The sequence below is a fragment of the Python bivittatus genome, unplaced genomic scaffold, assembly GCF_059951505.1.
Source record: "Python bivittatus isolate LINGU-HERP-01145 unplaced genomic scaffold, Pbiv_v1 ctg000960_np1212, whole genome shotgun sequence".
NCBI lineage: Eukaryota > Metazoa > Chordata > Lepidosauria > Squamata > Pythonidae > Python > Python bivittatus.
The window spans coordinates 2,130,265-2,150,536 of record NW_028277124.1 but is presented as its reverse complement, the minus strand read 5'-3'; the positions used below and the strand labels follow the sequence as shown (position 1 = coordinate 2,150,536).

Genomic DNA, 20,272 nt, shown 5'->3' with positions numbered 1-20,272 from the left:
TGATGATGGTGGAGGAGGTAGGTAACAATACAGGACCCTCCTCCCAAGATATAGTTCAACAGGAGGAGGGAACTGGAGAAGAGGATGTGGGAGCTGGAAGGGAAAGTATAGGTCTGAGGGTGGCTCACAGTCCAAGCCTGGGAATAACTCCTCAGGTCTGGGAGACAGAGTAACTGCCAGGATAGACTAGAACTGACATGATCTCTATCTCTATCTATCTAAGTGAATCTGTTTAAAAATCATTTAAAGTTATTTAATAAAAGTCAATGTGTTGGTTTCTACGTCAGTCAAATGTCTGTGCTATCTTGAATCTTACCCATGTTCCACCCAGTTACATTACCTTAAAGACTTCAAGAATTTCTAAAACAGAAAAGGTAGCACCAGAACAAAAAGGATAACAAAGCAAAAGACCCTCACAACAAGGAGGGTATACAACAAACTTCCTTTCTTACTAGGTGGAATAAACCATGAGAGGCAAGGGGCAAGCAATGATATGACTGGCAAAACTTGCCTGCATCATCAAACCTTTAAAAAATGAACCCCTCTCCCCAAATCTGACCAGGCCCTGGACGTTTTGACAGATTGAACTACCAAAACTGTAGAATCTAATTTGTGACAAATTTGATTTATTTTGCCTTCAAAGCATCTGGCCAACATGTGACAATGAGTTACTAAGCCACAATGAGGTTTATGATGTCTAGCTGGACCAAATTCCCAAAGGCCCCTAAATACTTGGGAAAACACTGTTGGGTAGTACGGAGGGGAGGCGGTGGTAGAGAAAAATATGTTTGCCTCCATCACCGCCACAAAGGAGGCTTAATAATGAATTCTTGCTAGTGTTTAGTCAGATTTGAAATGACTGTTGCTACCCCTGCTTCACTCCAATTTCCTGCTTTTCACTGAGATGTGAACTTAGGGGTTGAAGAGGCTCTGCAAGTAAGACTGAAGTATTTGTTTCCATATTATTTAGCCAACCTACATTCTTGGTACAACACACTGTTTGGCTAGAACTCTGGTGGCAGGGGAATGGCAGTCAGTTAGAGGTGTTAGATTACTGCTGAATGACATTGGACTAAGGTTGATCACCCAAAATGCTGTGGGACAAAGTGGATGGGGTTCTGATTTCATTTCTGAGTTTTTATAGTTGCATAAAAATTAATCAAGTTTCCCTTAGAACTTATGCAGCAAAATCAAAATTAAATTTCTAATGACAGCTTCAATACTGTATAGGATAATTACCAGTATTTCTGGTAACAGGTTTCTGAGAGGCAGGCATGGATGGCAGCAACAAAACAAATTCCCCTAGTTGCTCTGGTAGGAGCCAATTTTTAGTGAAACATTCTTCTTGTGTCTCATGGGGCTCCATGCACTGAGTTTCCTGGGAGGTGACTTGAGGAAGCAAAATTATTATCTACTTTGGAAAATGATGTTGTATGTTGTTTGGAACTAGTTTAGAGAGTGTTAGAAACAAATTCCTAAGCTAATTTTCACTTGCCTTGGAGCAGTTTACACAAAGTATCCCAACACATCCCACCTTTCCCCAAACAAATAGTTGGTGGAAAATCTGTCCTACTTCCCCCAACACTTTCAAGGGAAAAAACTCTCCAAGCTCTGAATTTAAGCTGCTTGGTAATCCGAGATACATCAACAGAATTCAGTCCTTTGGGAACTGTGTGTTGCAATCTGGTGGGTAGAAGACAATGTAGAGGCTTTGGAAGATGCTTTAACTGACCAAACCCGTTTGTTCCGTCTCACTAGGCATGGCATTGTTTCAGTTTGATCAAAGGAAGGAAGGCTGGAATAGGCTTTTCTGCTCAAAATGTTAAGGGGAACTTTTTTCTAATGGGGCAAGAGACCAATTTTATAGAACATGAGTAGGTGTGCAGGTAGGCAATTTTAGCTGCTACATTAATTGATCTTACAAAATAATAACATGTATTATTAATATATTAATAGTGTATTATTTCAGCTATGAAGCACACAGTCAAATTTCTCCTCCTCCTATTTTGAAGCACATGCAACATTTCACATTTTAAACACAGTTTAAAAGACTATGATGACTAGAAGAACAAACTAGGTGGTTTCTGCGGTCCTAAGGCCAAAAACATAAAGGTCGATTTTCTAAAGTAAAAATAATAAAACAAGCACCTATCAATGTGTGTTTATTGACTGTCAGGTAAAAAAATATTCTTCACAGTAAGGAAAGATGTTATAGCAACTAGCAATAACCACGGAGCCCTTCTACACCCTTTTGTCGCTTCTCTTTGGATGGTTATCTTTGGGGCCCCAGACTTTAGTTCTCAAGCCCAGCCCAAACTGTACTTTTGCATAGAGAAATAAATGCCTTGTCTTAAAGCAACCAACAAGGGATAAGTAAAGGCAATTACTGACCTATTCCACTATATGTTGTTGTAATGGTCTCATATTGCAGAAAAATGGATAGCCATGTTGAATTTGGACAAAGATGTCCTTTTTTACATGCAGAGCTTAAAAAATATTTCAATTAGAATGAATTTTTGCAGATGATTATTTAAAATATTAAGCTTATGTATTAATGGTGCATTACAGCCTGCTTAAGTAATATGTTTATTAAAAGCAGGGACAAAAACTGACTGTGCATTAAGCAAATAAATACAACAATGACAAAAAGAAATTATTTTAAATGTGCCACATGCAAATGATTCTTTCCTGAAATGGCTTTATATGCAAAGGGAGACTTCAGAACATTTATTTCTATGCCTCTTTCTATTGCTTTTTGTTTTCAGTCAGCTAAAAATCAGCCACCTGCTCTTTCATTTCTTCAAAGTAGGTCAGCAGTGAGCCAATCAATCTTTCATCTTCATTACTATGAAATCTAAAAGCCCACGGCAAATGAACCATGTGAAGAAAGATGCAGTGATAGCTGTGATGTTTCTCCTTCCTATGTGTTAGTCTTTTACATTTGGATGCACCAAACCAGAAGATCATGTTCATTTTTCAGTGAGAAATAGTGACAGGCATCCTATTAATTAGTTTCTAGTCCCAGAAATAGCATACTAGGCAACTCATAAAACCTCATTTATGAACAATTTATAAGCATAAGATGCCCCTGCTTGTTGTTCTATTTGAACTGGGATCTTAAAAGTTTAAAAAGGGTTGCTATATTCCTACATTTATATCTTTCATTATCTATACATTTTCCTTGACAGGGCAATGAACAGCTTCAAGTGGGTGGGAAGGGATAAAACCTTCCTCCATAGTTCCAATCCAAATTATTTCCCTGCAATATTATTTCATGTAGAATTATTCTTCTACACTGTGCACAGCACTTCTAACTAGTTCAAGTAGAATGTTGTTTTCTTTCAGTTCAAATTCTCTTTACCATTCTCTTCCACTAAAGCTCTTGTCAGTACTTTTAATGACAATTATGGGGTATCATGAGAATACAAACAGTCTTGTTTCTGTGGTTCTCCTGTCTCTGAAAGAGTGCATTGTTTTAGAGACCACGTTCATTTCCACCTTTGTAGCAAGCAGCAAAGAGCTGGTGCATTTGAGCAGAATAAAACCATGGTGTCAAGACAAGCTGAGCTGTTGCCACTTTGACTCGGCTAGCAAGGATTCAAGAGTGGACTTATACCTCTTCACTTTTATACAACATTTTCTGTTGGGAATGCAAAGCAGATCATGGAGGCAGTTAGGTCCATTCAAAAGAAAAAAATGAAGGAAATTTTTCAAGCAAAGATGGCTCATATGAATGATTTAAATCCACTTTGAGGCTGAGCAATAGGAAGCCTGGGTTTGTTTGTGTATACGTGTGGGTGTATATGTGTACAAAGAGCATGTGCTCTAAATCATTCTCTAAACAGGTGTAAAAAACATAGAATCTCCTTCTCTTTTTAGGAATCTACAAAGGTATAGAAGGTAACAGCTATGAACTGGTAAGTCTCTTGAAGCAGTTGTAAATTAGTTAAATTCACTAAGGTACTGCTATTGCTAGAATAAAAAAAAAACCTCAATAGTGATTTACCTTCTGCAACCGATATAAAGATTCTTTAGAGAATGTTTGATTTGTATTCCTGTTAACTTGGAGTAATTAAAGTGCATTAGAATACATCTAACAAATTAGGCCTTGTTGAAGGATAATCTCTCTCAATTTTTGGAGGACAGTACTACCTATGAAGAGATTTTCTACAATGGAGAGGAGAACGTCTCTGAACTCCAACTCTTAACAAGTTTCTCCCTCTTGCTCTTAATTGCCTCCATCATGGCACTGCATACCAGTCATGGACTTGGCTATCGGAAATGTAAATGTACCTAATATTGAAATCATATCAAATGTACCTAATATTGAAATCATATCAATAGAATGGATACTTCTGCTTTCTATGGTTTTAATTCAGGAATGACCTACACGTTTACAATAACATACGGAAGAGGTATTTGAGGATTGTACCATGTCAGGCTACAGATGAAGTATTGCAAACCTGATTTTTTTTTCTAGAGGGCTGAGTTAATATTTTGTGGCAAAAATAAAGTTTCATGTGCAGTAGTAGCTGGTGCCTTTCAAGACTGACCATCAAAGGAAAGAGTGTTTAATGATAGCAGAGGAAGCTGATTCTGCTGCTGTTCCCATTTTCTTCTCTGGCTACGAGACTAAGAACACTGCACTACAGTTCCTTTATAGTCAACTAATTGAAGTGAAGAACAATCCCTTACCTTACTACAGTAGACTTTTATACTGTTACAATTTATTCTCTAATGGGAGAAAAAGCATGGCCTCTTCAGCACCCTTTCCAGCCATCTTACCTCTTAATTAGCCCACTGATCCAAGGTGAAGAAAAATACCTGGTTTAGGAACTGGACAGCACCAGTGACATGCTCAGAGCACAGTGGCATGTATGATTCCCATCCCCAAAGAGCAAAGCAAGACAGAAGGATTCAGGATCATCTTCTGGACGTCTGGATGGCCTGTTTCCAGTCCTGGCATGTGGCTCTATGATGTCCCATGGCATGGTCCTGATGGGAGTGGCATTGGATAACTTCATGTGTCTCCATAAGGAGAGTCAGGGACAATATGTGGGCTGCTATAAACCTGTTTCTATGACCAGGACATTTAAAACTAAATTTTAAAAGGTAACACTTATGAGGCATTCAGAACTTGTGGAGATTTTTATGGAATCAAAGAAGAAACTACATTAAAGCACACTGAATAGACAGTATTTTGCTGCTATAACTGGTAATCCAAGCCCTCCTAGGGAATGAAACTTTTAGATCAGGACCTAGATTTTTGGCTTAGGAATGTGTTATTATTTTCTTGCTAGAATGTTCTAAGATACCTCTTTCTATGTGCGTAAGTTTCCACAGAGCATGTAAGTCAGCTTCATTTCCTTTCTGCTCTATCACACATACATACACATTCCAACATGAAAGATGAGAACGTATCTTCACTTATTTGATTTATATTCTGCCTTTTCTTCAGAAGTTCAAGATGGCTTATAAGAGAATTGCACCCTTGATTTTAATTCCCAAACAGCCACTCTTTGAGATATCCTAGGCCAAGAGAGAATGACTGGCTCAAAATCATCTGGTGAATTTCTGTGGCTGATGGTGGACTTGAACCTAGATTGCCCCAGTCCTAATCCAGTATCTGAATCTCTATACCACTCTGGTTTTCATGGTTTCTTTCTGCTTCCTGCTATGCAATTCTCTTTCTAAAAATTAAACTCGGTGTCCTAATTCCCTTGCAAATTTACCATTCACAATGAAGAAATCTTTCTCATTAGCAAACATGTAAGCAAACAAAGCACTAAAACCTCCCCCAAGTACTCAGTGTTTTTCTTCTTACCTTCCACCTCTGCCTTAAATATGGAACAATTCCCAGGGCCTCTTTCCCTTTGTCTACACCCCTGAACTCTAGAGTAAAATAAAAGCCATATTGTTTCTCTCTCCTCATCAGAGTACAGCAGCACAGAGCATAGAAGTCTTCCAAGCATAACAAAGCTGCTTCTCCTACAGGAATTAAAACCAACAGCAGCAACCCAGCACTCAGTCTAGGCTAAACCATCCCCATGTACTCATAAGAGGTGCCTGAGGTAGATTTTGTTGCCCTTGAGTCCTTCAATAATCTGCATTGTCTATAAGATCCAAGGGCCAGACTGGGCAGTTTTTCACTCCCTCTTCTGTTGTCCCATTATTTCTTTGGGGGTAGAGATGAGCGCTGCCCCTTGAATGGGAATTCACCCTTACCCCCCCCACACACACAGAGTCCTCCTCTCAGGATTATACTCCATGCACCTCATAAATGATATGTGGCAACAAGTATGCCCAGTATTCTAAATATAGTCTCAGTGCAGGTAGTACCTATTCAGGCCACTTGCAACCATGGGAATAGCTGGTTAGCATACCCATAAAATGGCTGCCATGGGAACAAATGCATTCATAAAATGGCTGATATTTACCAGAAGGAGAATTATCCCCCTCTGCCTCTCTCTTATAGACCCTTAAACATTCCGCTAAATAAATATGATGATAGAGGCTGTGTAGCATGTCTATTTGTTATTTTATTCAAATAATCATTTTAAAGTCAGATGGGCGAAGGAGTCTGATGAGGACCAAGGGCATGCTAGCACCATGTTGCCTTATCATAGTTTGGAGACAATGCATGGTGTAAGTAGAAATCAGCTGGAAAGCTTGGAGGGCTGGGAGCTGTGGGTCAGGAAACTGAGAAGGACTCAACTGCTAGATCTGCTGTGGATCAGAAAACTGAGCAATTTGAGTGCAGAACTACAAAGACTAAAAATTTCATGAAGATAAGGCAGTTTTTCTCGTAAGCCAAGAGAAAAATGTTTTCAGAGGACAAATTAACTTGCACAGAATACCCACAAGCTCAAGCTTTAGATGTTTAAGTAAATTAGTAAACTCTCAGTGATGAAGCAGGACTAAAACCATGACCATTTACACATGCCTTCCTCTAAAATGGTGTTCTTAGAAAGCATGGTTTCTACTAGAAAGACTATGAACAACCCTGCCCAAATTCCAAGGTAAACAGCCCTACAATCTAATAACTATTAAAAATACTTGATTGTCCTGAAAAAGAAAAAGGATAATAGAAGAATGAGAGAGTGATAATAGAAGAATGCAAACAAATCCTGGTAGCTAATCAAAAGATATTTCTCATTTTTGGAGATTAGTATCTGCCCATATCTATACTAAGCCTTTCTACTTGAAATGCCATGTTTCAGTAAGGAGATGGGAGGAATATTTTCATGAATTATATGTGGAGGAGTCCTGTCCTATGATATCTTTGGAGAGATTTTGTACCCTTCTCCCTTTGGCTTCCAAGGTTTCTAAATTGATTAATTAATGAAAACCTGGGAAAGCGCCAGGGATTAAGGTAATCTGAAATGGTGGCCATGTTATTCAGAGCTATATATTCTAGAGATTAGGGTATAGCAATAGTTATTCTAATATTTAAGAAGGGAAGAAAATACAGTACCTATTTGCTGTGTAATATTATTAGTAAAATCTATATGAGACACCTAAACTGGAATTTAACAGACTGACTAGAGTCAGAAAGTATTCTAGGAGAATAGTAAGTGGCTTAGAACAGGTAGGAATAAAACAAAACTGGAAGTTGTGCTAAGTTATCTGGTAGAGAAATATACATCTGCAATATATGCTACTTCATTGATTTTATGTGGGCATTTGATCATGTTTCAAAGGTAAAATTATAAGACAAACCCAGAGCTGTATCAGCTAACTGCTGCTTTTTTACTCTTATTTATAAAATGTATGAAAATACTAATTTAATGTCTTGGCCAACTTTCTAAGTTTATATCCACCAAAAGAGAGGAAAATAAGGATTGCTCTTTAATTACCATATTAATCCAACGGTTGAGAATTTAACCAAAGCAGAATTCTGTCCCCTGAAATTGCAAACAGATATATTACAGTGTTGTAATATTCAGATGATATGATAATTTAACTGCAAACCACCAACAGAGCTGAAGTCAGCTCTTTAGTCCTTTACATCTTCATGTAAGGAACATTTATAGTTGAGTTACAGTAAGACTAATTCAATGAATTTTACCAAAAGACCCAGAACTTGGACACGCTGCTGGGTATTATTTAGCAGGTGGAATGGGTTCAATTACCTAGGAATGATTTTTCATTTCTCTAGTAATTGTGAAGCCCACTTCCTATGTACTGCCCAGAGGAGCACTGAAGCAAGTGCAGCATCTTATCCAATATTTATATAAGAGAGGTTTAATATATCCCAGCTGTATTTAAATCACTCACAGCCACACCTTTGGCACAACTCCGTTAAGGCATAAAATTAGATTTGGAGAACAACACAGACCACAACAAGGAGGAAAGTGCATCCCAAATGTAGCACATCAATTAGAAGTAAAGCAGGACTGATAATTGTGGAGTGTGGAGTCTATTTAAGAATAATTCATTATTGGCTTAATGTGAGCTTCTCCTGTTAATCTGAGGATGGGATATAATGGAACTAAAACAATACTAAGAGAAAGGATAACTGACATTTGACGAACAGATCATAATCACTTTAACTGTAATAATTGGAAATAAGATAATTGGAAGTAAACTCCAGGCAACAAGGTATTTGGAAGATCCTTTCATAGAAAAATATTCTAGCACATTTACCTGGCAAAAGATTTTGCCCTTGTGGAGAGAATGTAATCAAAATGCTGGCTCATGACTCTATATTGCTGGTTTTACAAGGATTTTTTGCTATTCTTGTTTACGTCCTACAATTTGCAAAATCCCTTGTTGCTCAGATCATTTTTATATTAGCAATTTTACTTGTGGCCCAAGATTGCAGAATTTTATTATTTTATTTTATTTTATTTTATTTTATTTTATTTATTAAGCTCATTTATATAGCTGTCCATCTCACTGAAGTGACTCTGGGCGGCATACAATCAGATAAAAAGACAGATAAAAACAAAAGAAGTATAAAAAAACTACATTAATAAATACTGTAAAAATCCAAAAATCCAAACCAAAGGGGAAGGGAGAATAAAAATGGCTCCCTCAGCAATGGAGTCATCTAGGCAGGTTTCTGGTTCCCTGGGAGCCCCAGGCCTGATTACATAACCAGGTCTTGAGGGCCTTTTGGAATAGCAAAAGGGATGGCGCTAATCCAATCTTGGGAGGAAGGATGTTCCATAAGGCGGGTGCCACAGCAGAGAAGGTATGTCTCCTGGGACCTGCCAAATGCAAGACCCTAGTTGATGGTACCTGCAGCATGCCTTCTCTATGAGATCTGATGGGGTGGGCTGAATTACATGGCAACTTGCAAAATCTTGTCTGGCTGCTTGGTGGGCCCTGTGTCCCTCTCTAGGAAAGAATGGGGTGTAGTTAAGTAGAAGAATTATGTATATACTTTCTGAGGGATTTTATTAGAATTTTGTATTCTTGTTGGTGTTGATATTGAAGTATATGAACTTGTCTTGGTCAGTGACCTTCATAAAATGGAATGATTGTTATTAAATCTAGTCCTCAAGGCAGTCTTTATTGACCAAGGTAAATGACTGAGGAAGTATGTTTGTCCAACCTTCTTAGAACTGTCTGTGTTTTGTGAGATTATTTATGCCTATTTCAAATCTGTTTCCATGGAAACAGAAACAAAACTGGCCACCAGCTGAGTCAGCTTCTACTGCTGGTTTCCAGTTATCACAATGTTGTTTGTTTCCCTAGAAACTGATTTGAAAGTGGTAAAATAAGGGACAGTGGTTATTTTTATAGGAATGTAGAGCATGTCTCCTAACTAGATGCAAACCAGCTCTCATTAAGCAATTGCAGGTTTTGCACGGGCCTTTAATGGAAGCAAGATGAAACGTTCATTTTCACTCCTTGTGGAATGGCTACCAGAAGCTGGCCAGCGAGAGCAATGGAAATGAGCAACTCTTACTTCATGTTTCTAGCTGTTTCCTCCCTGACTTTAGAGCGGCTGATTTGCAAATGAGATTTATCATGCAGACATATTTGATTTTTTCTAAAAAAATTAAATATACACTTTTAATAACTGTTGGAAATGGAGGAATGTAATAATGTTCAAAGAAAATAATTAATCAGCTCTGATTTCAGTACATTAAACACCCTCAGAGACTACCTCAAGCAATCTGATACTATATTTTATAATGCACTTCTCTCTGATAAAATTCTTTCTAATCTAAAACTGAATTGCCTGGCAGATAGAATTTAAATCAAATAAATAAGTTTGAATTATATATGAATGGTTATTTAAATTTTGATAGTTACTGAAACGCATACATACTGTCATAAATAAATAAATAGATTGCAGGACAAAAAGAGGGTGGCTGCCAGAATGTCTGCAGCCCAACCTCTGTGAAAGAAAAGTTGTCAACAATTTACATTTTAAATTTCATATAATTCCTGATATTTGGAGGAACTTTACAGGGTGGGCATTTAATAGGGAAGGAAGAAGAACTCAAACAACACAAAGATGGAAGCATTGGGCATTTCACTCCTGCTATAAATCATCAAGTGTAGCAGAAAAGTGCAGCCCACCCCACCAGTTCCACTCTCGTTACTCTGTCCTTGTTGGCATCTCTCATTCAACCCTTGAGGGAAAAGCCTGGTCATCATATACAGGCTACTCCATGGTTTCAAAATCTGCCCACCCAAAGTTCCATATCAGGACAGAAGCTACATATGAAAGTCTCCCATTTTCAATATTTCACCCTTACACATGGAGGTGGGTGTACTCTTTCTTCATGGGATTATTCACTGCCTGAGCTGAACGTGATACCTTGAGTTGTACAAAATAAAGGTGGGATCATAAATCTAACAAATAAATAAGTAACTTGGCAAGGGAGAGGTTGCCTAAAGAAACTGTCGTCGTCGTCACCATCATCATCATCGTCCTAGTTCAGACTAGGAAAAAAACAAAAGCATAGCTCAGAAATCACAGTTCTAAGTTCGCAGGAATATTTGGGATAAAAGATTATTAAGTCAACTTTGGCTGCTATGCACTTATGAATTGTACAGACAGGGAATTTGAACTTCTGCTGCATGTACATTAAGAAGAAAACAAGAGTTTCAATGCAGCAGAGAAAAAGGTGGCTTTAACCTTTTTATTTAAACATTATTTTATTTAAATTATTACTTTATTTAAATGAACTGACCCTTAAAAGTGCAAGCTTTAATTTAATTCATTAATTTTAGACATTTTGGCCTGGAATCAGGTTGTCTGGATTAAGTATCTAAAATGTCTCTTTGAAGTTATCTCCAAATGTTCAGGCTAGTTTTTAACAAATACAGACACTTTTTTCTTCTGTATGTAATACTGTCCCTCGACCATATGTACATAGCAATTATTTATTTCTGCAGTGTATATCACTCAAAGTATTGTAGAATAAAAATACAAATAACATTTACATTAAATGAAATCAAAAGCAGCATAGCAAAATGATTACTCAGAAGCAGCAATTAAAAGTAACAGATGTTAAAATGGGCATCACAGAAAATTTTTAAAAATATTAGAGATGCAATTTTTTAAAACACAACATGTTAAAAATGGGTTCTGTCAAAAATATGTATTTCTCTTTTAGCTATTACTTTGAATAGTTTAAATTAGAAGAATTTAAAAACACTGAGTTTTTAAAATATTGTTTTCTGCCTTTTGGATCCACAATAGAGTCCCAGAGACAGCTCAAGATTAACCAAACAACATAAAACAATACTATTAAAAAAAGGGCAAAAGTAGGATGCAGCAGCAATTAATAAAAAAGATATTATAGCAACAGATATTGAATTGGATTTAATGTTACCGAAAAGCACGTCTCAACAGAAGAGGGAGCTAGCTCAGTTTCCTATGAAAAGATGTTTCACAATTAAAGTACCATTACTGAAAATGCAGGACACAAGGTTTTCATATGAACAGAGTCATTTGGTGTCTCCACATAAAAAATGAGTAAGGCTTAATATGGGGAGGACTGTTACTCAGTAGACCATGTGCTTTCCATTCAGAAAAACTCAGGTTCTAACCTTGGCACATCTTGTTTAAAAGGTATTTCATCAAGATGAAAAATATATCTTCCTAGAATCTTGGTGAGATTTTGCAAGTCTGAGTAAATTATACCAGCCTAGATAAAGCCAAGTTTCAGTTTCAGTTTACTATCTACACTAGTAGTTCATAAAATGCTCTGACTTGCAAAGTTCAGATAGTTGTATTTGGTGATACATTTATTAACTTGTATAAAAATATGAAAATAACAGCTTCGTGTATAGTAGTTAAGGCACCAGGCTAGAAACTAGGAGACCATGAGTTCTAGTCCCACCTTAGGCACAAAGCCAGCTGGGTGACTTTAGGTCAGTCACTTTCTTTCAGCCCTAGGAAGAAAGTGTTGCCAGAAAAACTGCATGGATTTGTCCAGGCAGTTGCCAGGAGTCCACATTGACTCAAAAACACAAAATCAATCAATCAATCAATCAATCAATCAATCAGTCAATCACACTGGAGCAAAACAATTGAGGGCTAGAGTAGATGATGACTATGGTTGTTCCTCTTGAAGAAGCTAATTTGGACTTTGGTTGTAATAAGCAATACAAATGGAAAAAATAGAGCAGGCTATTCCTAAAACAATCTATAATTCATAATGAGATCCATATATGCATTAATAAAAATATCCTGGGAATAAAAGCAACCATCTTCTAAAACAGGTCTCCTATATTTGATAAATGTTTTGTGTTTTACTTAGAACCTACAAATGCTTCAATTATAAGCAAAACCTGCCTATGTTTTTCATCAGTCATATTAATTAGCTGGCTGATGCTTCAAAAGAGTATGTTGTAACATTGGAAGGATCCAAAAAGATACAGTAAGAAATGAAATTTGTGAAAGTTACACAACACATCAGAAGTGATTATTTCAGTGATTCCTCCTGTGAGGCTAAAACAAAAGAACAGAGAAGGAGGACCAAACTGGAGCACCAACCTTTCAACATTAATCACAACAACTGACTCTCCAATGTTTTCAATCAGTTCCCTTGTACAACGTAAGATAACATGCAAGTTATATAAAAAAGTTTAAATGCTGATATACAGTATTTTCACATACCGCTAGAACATTCACAAGTAGAAGAACACATTGAAACAAAAATTGTAATCCAATGTATGTATGTGTATATATATTAGAGCTGCCCAACTCCAGATGACACTCTGGGTGACTTACACTTTAAAAAGAGGGAAACAGATCATGTACATCCAGAAATTACACACACACACACACACACACACACACACACGAAAAAGAAACCTAGAAGGGCTCACAACCACCCTACTCCACAGCCTGGGACAACAGTCAAATTTTCAAAAGCTTTTGAAACATCATCAGGATGGGAGCCACATGGATCTTTGGATGCATAGCTAAAAAGATAATTTTGTATGGTTGGAAAGAAATTACCAATTCTGGAATGAAAAAATGTGTTCCCTCTCAGCCTTTCAATCAGCCCTTTTTTGACAAAATGGAAAGACTGCGCAAAATGATGATTCCGGATTGGAAAGATTTTATTTTTTTTAAAAGAGTCATTTTTACATGTTTATTGTGATTGAATTTTTCTTGATTTATTGCCTTTTTTCTGTTTTTGGTTTCTCTCTCCTATTCTTACTTTTTATTGTTCTTTTAATAAAATTAAAATTAATATTTGCTCTGGCAAAGTTCAACTGAAGTACAGCCAGTATGGGCAGTGTCATCCTTTTCCAGGCAAATAAAAATATTTTTTTATTTAATTTTGAGGCTCTGCTGCAATTTAAGGTTGCTGCAGGTGCTATTTGTTACCCCTGCCAGAGCATATCCGAGCATACCAGTTGCATACAAACTTAGCTATACACTGTATATTTTTATACAGAAAATAAGCTACGCCACTGTATTAAATACTGACAGACAAGTGTTTACATAAGCAACCTTACATATTCCAAAGGAAATTTTTGCACTTGAATTAGAAATGCTGCACAGCCCAGATGTTCTTCCATGCAGGCACTGACAAATTCTAGACCTATTTAGTTTTAAAGGGTTGTTGCATTTTCAGGCTATGCTCTTGGGATTAGTTTGCTAACTCATCAAGATATTTCTAGTATCAAGAAAGGATGAAAAGAAACCAAGGTATGCTAACAGCATATGCTTTAATTTTCCAAAAAAGACATCTTGTGTGTGCAGAAGACAGTTGCAGGAATATAAACAGATATACAAATATGCATACTGTCAAAGCAAAGCAAAGTGAAGAGGGAAACACTGGAAACAGGCAGATAAAGCAGCAGCTGCGGAGTAGGTAATAAGTGCAGAAAAAATGAAAGAAGAGAGTTATTTTGGTATTGTAAATACCCTTTAAGTTGGCATATATTAATAGCACCATAAATGGGTCTAAAAGCCATATTGTTTTATACTTTCAAAAACAGGAATCAAACATTTTCTGTTCCTGTATCTGATAAAGCAATCTTACCTAATCTGATATCTTCCAGATGTGTTGGATTACAGCACCCATCACTTCAGTGAACATGGACAATGGCTTTCTTGGTTCAGCATGAAGAAAATTAGAGTTCAAAATATATGGAAGGCACTAGGTTGTGAAGGCTGCAACTCAGCTTAATTTGAATGCCTAGTGCCAACTCCCAAATTTAATCTTAAAATGTAATTAAATGCATGGATTCTATGATTTAAAAATCCGCCACTTGCTTTCTTCTTTTCCTTTTTACTCTATTATCTTGTCTCGTAAAAAAAGTTTTGGAGAACTTGAAAGTTTACTTACTTTGTGATCTAATATTGTCCAAAAGATAGTTTGGGGAATTTTTTCTTATGGCCAATAGAGCTATTTTTTTCCATTTTGTTAAAATATAACCCAGTTAATAGTAAATGAGAACATTCCCCAGTGATTTAATGTCACATATGGTTATTCAGGAAGGACTAATTTTTTATATGAACACAGTCAGTAGTATCAAAAAGCCTTCTTTCTTTTGATTATTTTTATTCATCTCTTGCAATCTCATCTCCCCCCCCCTTTTTTTTAATGTGACAACTTTTGTTTGCACCTTTCAATAACTTCTCTTAATTTGAATTACATCAATATATGCTAAATCTGAGGAAGACAACTGGGAAATGCAATGGGAGAAGATACACACTAACTGTAACATGGGACTATTCATACCTCCTCATATCTAGTTCTGTCACAAATAAAAGTTTACCAATACAGTCTGGACAGAGGAGAATGCTAAATCTCCTTGCACTGCAGATTACCAGTTTCCCATTTATTTAACAATGTTAAGATATTTACATACTGCCTTTCTGACATAAAGTCTTTAGAAGTCTGCTAACAATTCATTATTTTACAAATCAGTATGGTATCAAAGATAAAATTATTTTAAAACCTCCAATAACTTCTAAAATATCAGTCTATCAAATGAATACCAGATATCTTGCTAAATGGATGGCTCTGGAGAATGCATTTCAGAAATATACTGTCTTCATACAAAGGAGGCCCTATCTTATTTTTGATACCCATAACAGTTGGAACAAGACCCATAAAATTACCCTTAAGGACTATGCAGGTTGATATGAAAGAAGGCAGTCCTTCAGTTAGCTGGTCCCAAACCATTTGTAGTTTCTTTTTTTTTTTTCTCTCCACAATTTCCCTTTTCAATTGGTTTCAGAAGGTGAGATTGGTATAAATACTAGAACTTTTAAAAAGTCAGTATCTCATTTAATAAACAAAAGCAGTGGCACGTTTTCCCACCGCAGTCATTGTCTCTCTTGCCATAACTTCTCCATCTTCCCAACTTTTCCAGGTATATAGAAAACCTCAGTAGGTAAATAATACACAAAATATTTTATCAGGTTCATGATCTGCAGTTAGCAGTATTACTAGGGTTTTTTTTTAAAAGGGGGATACTGATCTTGCCTTTAATATTTTATTTGTGCACCAAGTTCATCTCACAGCTGTACAGTGAAAGAGATTAAATCAGAGACTAATTGCTCTCAGACATTAAAAAGAAGCCTCATCTCCCTTTAGCGAATGGAAAAGATTAGTAAATAATTCAGAACCCAGTTAAATCAGTATAAGCATCTGGTGACCACTGCACATCAACGGGAGTGACAGAAGAGAAATTAGTTGATTTTCATGCACACATAATTTGCATTTCCCTATCTAGTGAGCAAACAGAAGTACAGTGTGTTTCAATATTAACGCTTCTCTAAATTTTGTAATGCAGTTCAGTCTAAAACTGTTAAAAAAACTATACAGAAAGGAAAAGTGCCTATAAAAATTGTAAGCCAGTTGGGAAACTTGGTTTTGAAAGGCAGCATATAAATAATAAAATGGAATGAAAATGTGTGCTTCTGTAATATAATATGATATATTTAGAAAATTGCTATATAAGAGTATACTGAGTGCAGCAGTACACTGTATGTAGCTCCTAGTCGGTTGGATGCAGGCACCAAGATGATGGCATGCAGGGTGCATTAAATCAGAGTTCCTAGTTTGCAAAAAAAAAAAAAAAGAACATTTTTGGGATAAAACTGGGTTTTGATTATGCTTGTGGAATATGAGTAAAATGTGCTAGAACTGACAAGTAATATCTTTATCATTAGCAGGGAATATTGTATACGGTGTGGGTATGACTAAGGCTGAGAACCTAATCTACTCTTCTTTTTTTTTTAATCTTACTAAAAAGCATTATGTTGATAAAACCACAAAGGTTTTCTTGGAACCATATGTTGATGACCATGATTATAAGTTTGTGGCCTGGAATGTAAGAGGAATATATAGTAAAGCACGTGAATTAATGGGAGGGAGGGAGGAAAAGCTAAATCTCAAAATAAGCTGAGGCTTCCAAGAGCTACGATTAATGAGATGCATTACTAGGAGTTAGAATCTACATAACAGGAATTAATTTTTATACTCTGTCAGGCTGTGATCAGACTGCATTTGGAATACTTTCCTAAGTTCTGGGCATCACTGTTCAAAAAGGACAGCACAAATTGGAGCAAGTTCAGACAGCTACCAAAATGGCGAAGGTGTGGAAACAAAGCCCTGTGAGGGACAGTTCAGGGATTTGGGTATTGTTTAAACTACAAAAAAATGACTAAGGGGAGATATGAAAAATCTTCAAAATAGCCAATGTGTTGTCACCCCAAAATGAAGCAGATTTATTATGGGTTGACCCAGAAGGCAGGTCCCAAACCGATGGGTTAAAACAACAAGGAAGGAGGTTCAGGATGGATGTTAGGAGAAATGTTCTGATTGTATGAGGTTGCATGAAATAGGCTGCTATATGATGTGGTGAATTCCCTCTCATTGGAGATCTTCAAACAGAGGCTGGACAGTTGTCTGTCAGAAATGTTCTAGAAAATCCTGAACTGAACAGAGAATTTGACTAGATGATTTCTAAGGTCCCTTCCAATTATATGATTTTATGAAAGGAGGGGAGGGGAGGGGAGGGGAGGGGAGGGGGAGAGGAGAGGAGAGGAGAGGAGAGGAGAGGAGAGGAGAGGAGAGGAAAGGAAAGGAAAGGAAAGGAAAGGAAAGGAAAGGAAAGGAAAGGAAAGGAAAGGAAAGGAAAGGAAAGGAAAGGAAAGGAAAGGAAAGGAAAGGAAAGGAAAGGAAAGGAAAGGAAAGGAAAGGAAAGGAAAGGAAAGGAAAGGAAAGGAAAGGAAAGGAAGAATGGCAGACTGTTTGTGGAATTAACAGAGAGAGGGAAATGCAATATTTATGAAAAAAGTTGGATGAATAAAGTACAGAAGTAAAATGAAAAATTGTGTAACTCAGTGTGATGATCAGGTGGTATACCTGGATGAATGGATGGATGGGAATGAAATGAGTATACAGAAAAAGCAATTGGGCCATTTGGCAACCAAATGATAATAGTTTGGTGAATATCTGCTTAAAAAAAATCTTTTGTTTCAAATATATGGTTTAAGCTTACATCTGGCACAGAAACATTTCATAACTGATGTTGAAACATTATGTTAAAATATTGAGATAATTAATGTAGGATACAATGGGAATCAGAAGTTCTAAATGTTGGACACACCGTTTTTTAGTAGTTATCTTGGGAAAAATTGGGTATAGAAGAAAAGGAAAGGAATGAAAGAAACTAGAATGAAGGTAGAATGACTGCAAGAAAAGAAGGCATGAGTCCTATATGAAAAAATATTAGATAATATCCCAACAGAATTAATTATGAAAGTGGACATAAAGATGATATGGAAGCTGCTTAGAATAAAGTGAAAAGAATTATGATGATATTCTCTCATAAAGAGAAAGGTAAAAAAGATGAATGGAAAAACTATAGGGGGATTAGTTTGTTAAGTTTGCTTTGGGAAAGTGTTTGGCAGAATTCTGGTTGTAAAGATACAAATGGTGGATAATTATCAAACTTTGGGAAGTGCACCAGGTTTTGCTCTTCAGATAGTTATTGAGAAATGCATGAATATGAGAAAGGAAGTTTTCAGATATTCATGTTGATTCAGAGAAAGTGTGATAATGTAAATAGGCCTGAATTAGAAAACATTTTATGTGAGTATATTGAAAGTTGGTTGCTGATAGAAGTAAACCGCATATGAAAATAAATGGAATTCTTAACAAAAGGTTCAACACTGAACATGAGTAAGTCCATTTTGCTTGATAATAAATTATGCCTACCTGAGTAGCCCTAATTTTCCAAGAAAATCTGGCAGTAGCCCTGATTTTCCAAAAACAATATGGCAGAAACTAGCTGTCCAATGTTTTACATTCATAGCATATTGCTTTTCTATTGTGCTATCTTCCTTTGGCTTTACTATAGGAATCAGATGAAAGAGCAAATAATTTTTTCAGCTAATTTTTCAAACGTCTCTAAATTTTGTATACAGTCCCAGGTTTTTAAATATATACATACATGTATATGCATGTATATTTGGGAGTGTGTCTGTGTATGTACACACACACACACACACACACACAGGGTGTACCAAATGTGAGGCCCCATAGGTCAATCACAATGTTTTATTAATTTTTTTCAGAGAAGACGTTCAAAGGTCATGTGTAAAATGAGTAAGGAAGTGTTTAGAAGAAAGTGGCAACCAAGATGAACATTTAATGTAATTTATATAATAAATTGTCTATGGGGTCTGACTTTTGATATACCCTGTATATATACACACACATGTGCACACATACACGTGTGTGTGTGTGTATAACTCCATGAATATACAGTCTTTAATGTTTGAAGGTACACTATTATGCCAGAACCTGATAATTTCTTGGGAAGTCTGTTTCAGAAAGGACCACCTAATCAGTACCTGGAGAAGAGACCCACAAGTATTATAGTACAAGAACACAATGATTGGCCATTTCTGCTTTACAAGAAGAGATATATGGTGGCCATCAACAGAATGTAGCAGAAACAATACAATTCATAACAAACATCTGACTTCCTTTTCAAACCTAGAGAAGGCCTCCTTTTCAAATCTTAGTTTTTTTAAGTCAACAATATGATTTGTCAGAAGATGCAACAGCCTCATAAAAGCATTAAAACAGCCATATTTATCCACAAGAAATACTAGTAGCTCTCAGAACCTATGTAGGTATGTATCAGATGTTATTCAATGCTGTTGCTTCGATGTATTTTTGCTTATAAATCAGATCTACTGCAGGAATTGTGATTAGAGGGGGATTATTTTGGCCATCAAGTCAGGTTTTCTTCAGAGTCCATTGGAGTTGGATAGCTAATAAATTCAAATAAATAAAACTGCAGACAAAGAAACTTTTCCCTATTAATTTACTGTTTCAAAGCAATTCTACTTCCTTTCCTTCTAGAAATAGTTATCACACACAACTGGAAAATCTGATATTAAACAACATGCTATGTGTTCTCTCATCCTTGACTTTTACATTTCCAGGGTGACCCTTTTTAAAATGATACCAAAATTGGACTAGTCATTCTGCATAAATCAACTAATTTGAGCAAAGTAATAGACAGTGATATTACAGTACCCAAAGATCCACAGTAGCAATGGAAGCTTAGTTTTTGATACAGTGATCTTTGGAACAGATGACTTCATTTTATGCCTTTATTTTATGTCTAGTTTGCATTAGTTCCTCATGAATCCTGCTAATGGAGTCTGAAAATCTATTATTTATTGCAACACCATCTCTTATAGACTTTTAGCAGACAACTCCTCTGTGTTTACAATATTACTGCATCTAAAACCTCTTAAGCATAGTAGAGATGCCGGATTCCACTTGTGATATCTATCTGTCTGTCTGTCTAT

At 36.4% G+C, this 20,272-nt stretch overlaps 1 protein-coding gene across 1 annotated transcript in view; it reads right to left on the bottom strand.

The window, feature by feature from the left end:
* The window catches only part of GABBR2 (gamma-aminobutyric acid type B receptor subunit 2), a 312,210-nt gene that overhangs the window by 78,876 nt on the left and 213,062 nt on the right, over positions 1 to 20,272 (bottom strand). The gene's annotated exons all lie outside the window — the stretch shown is intronic.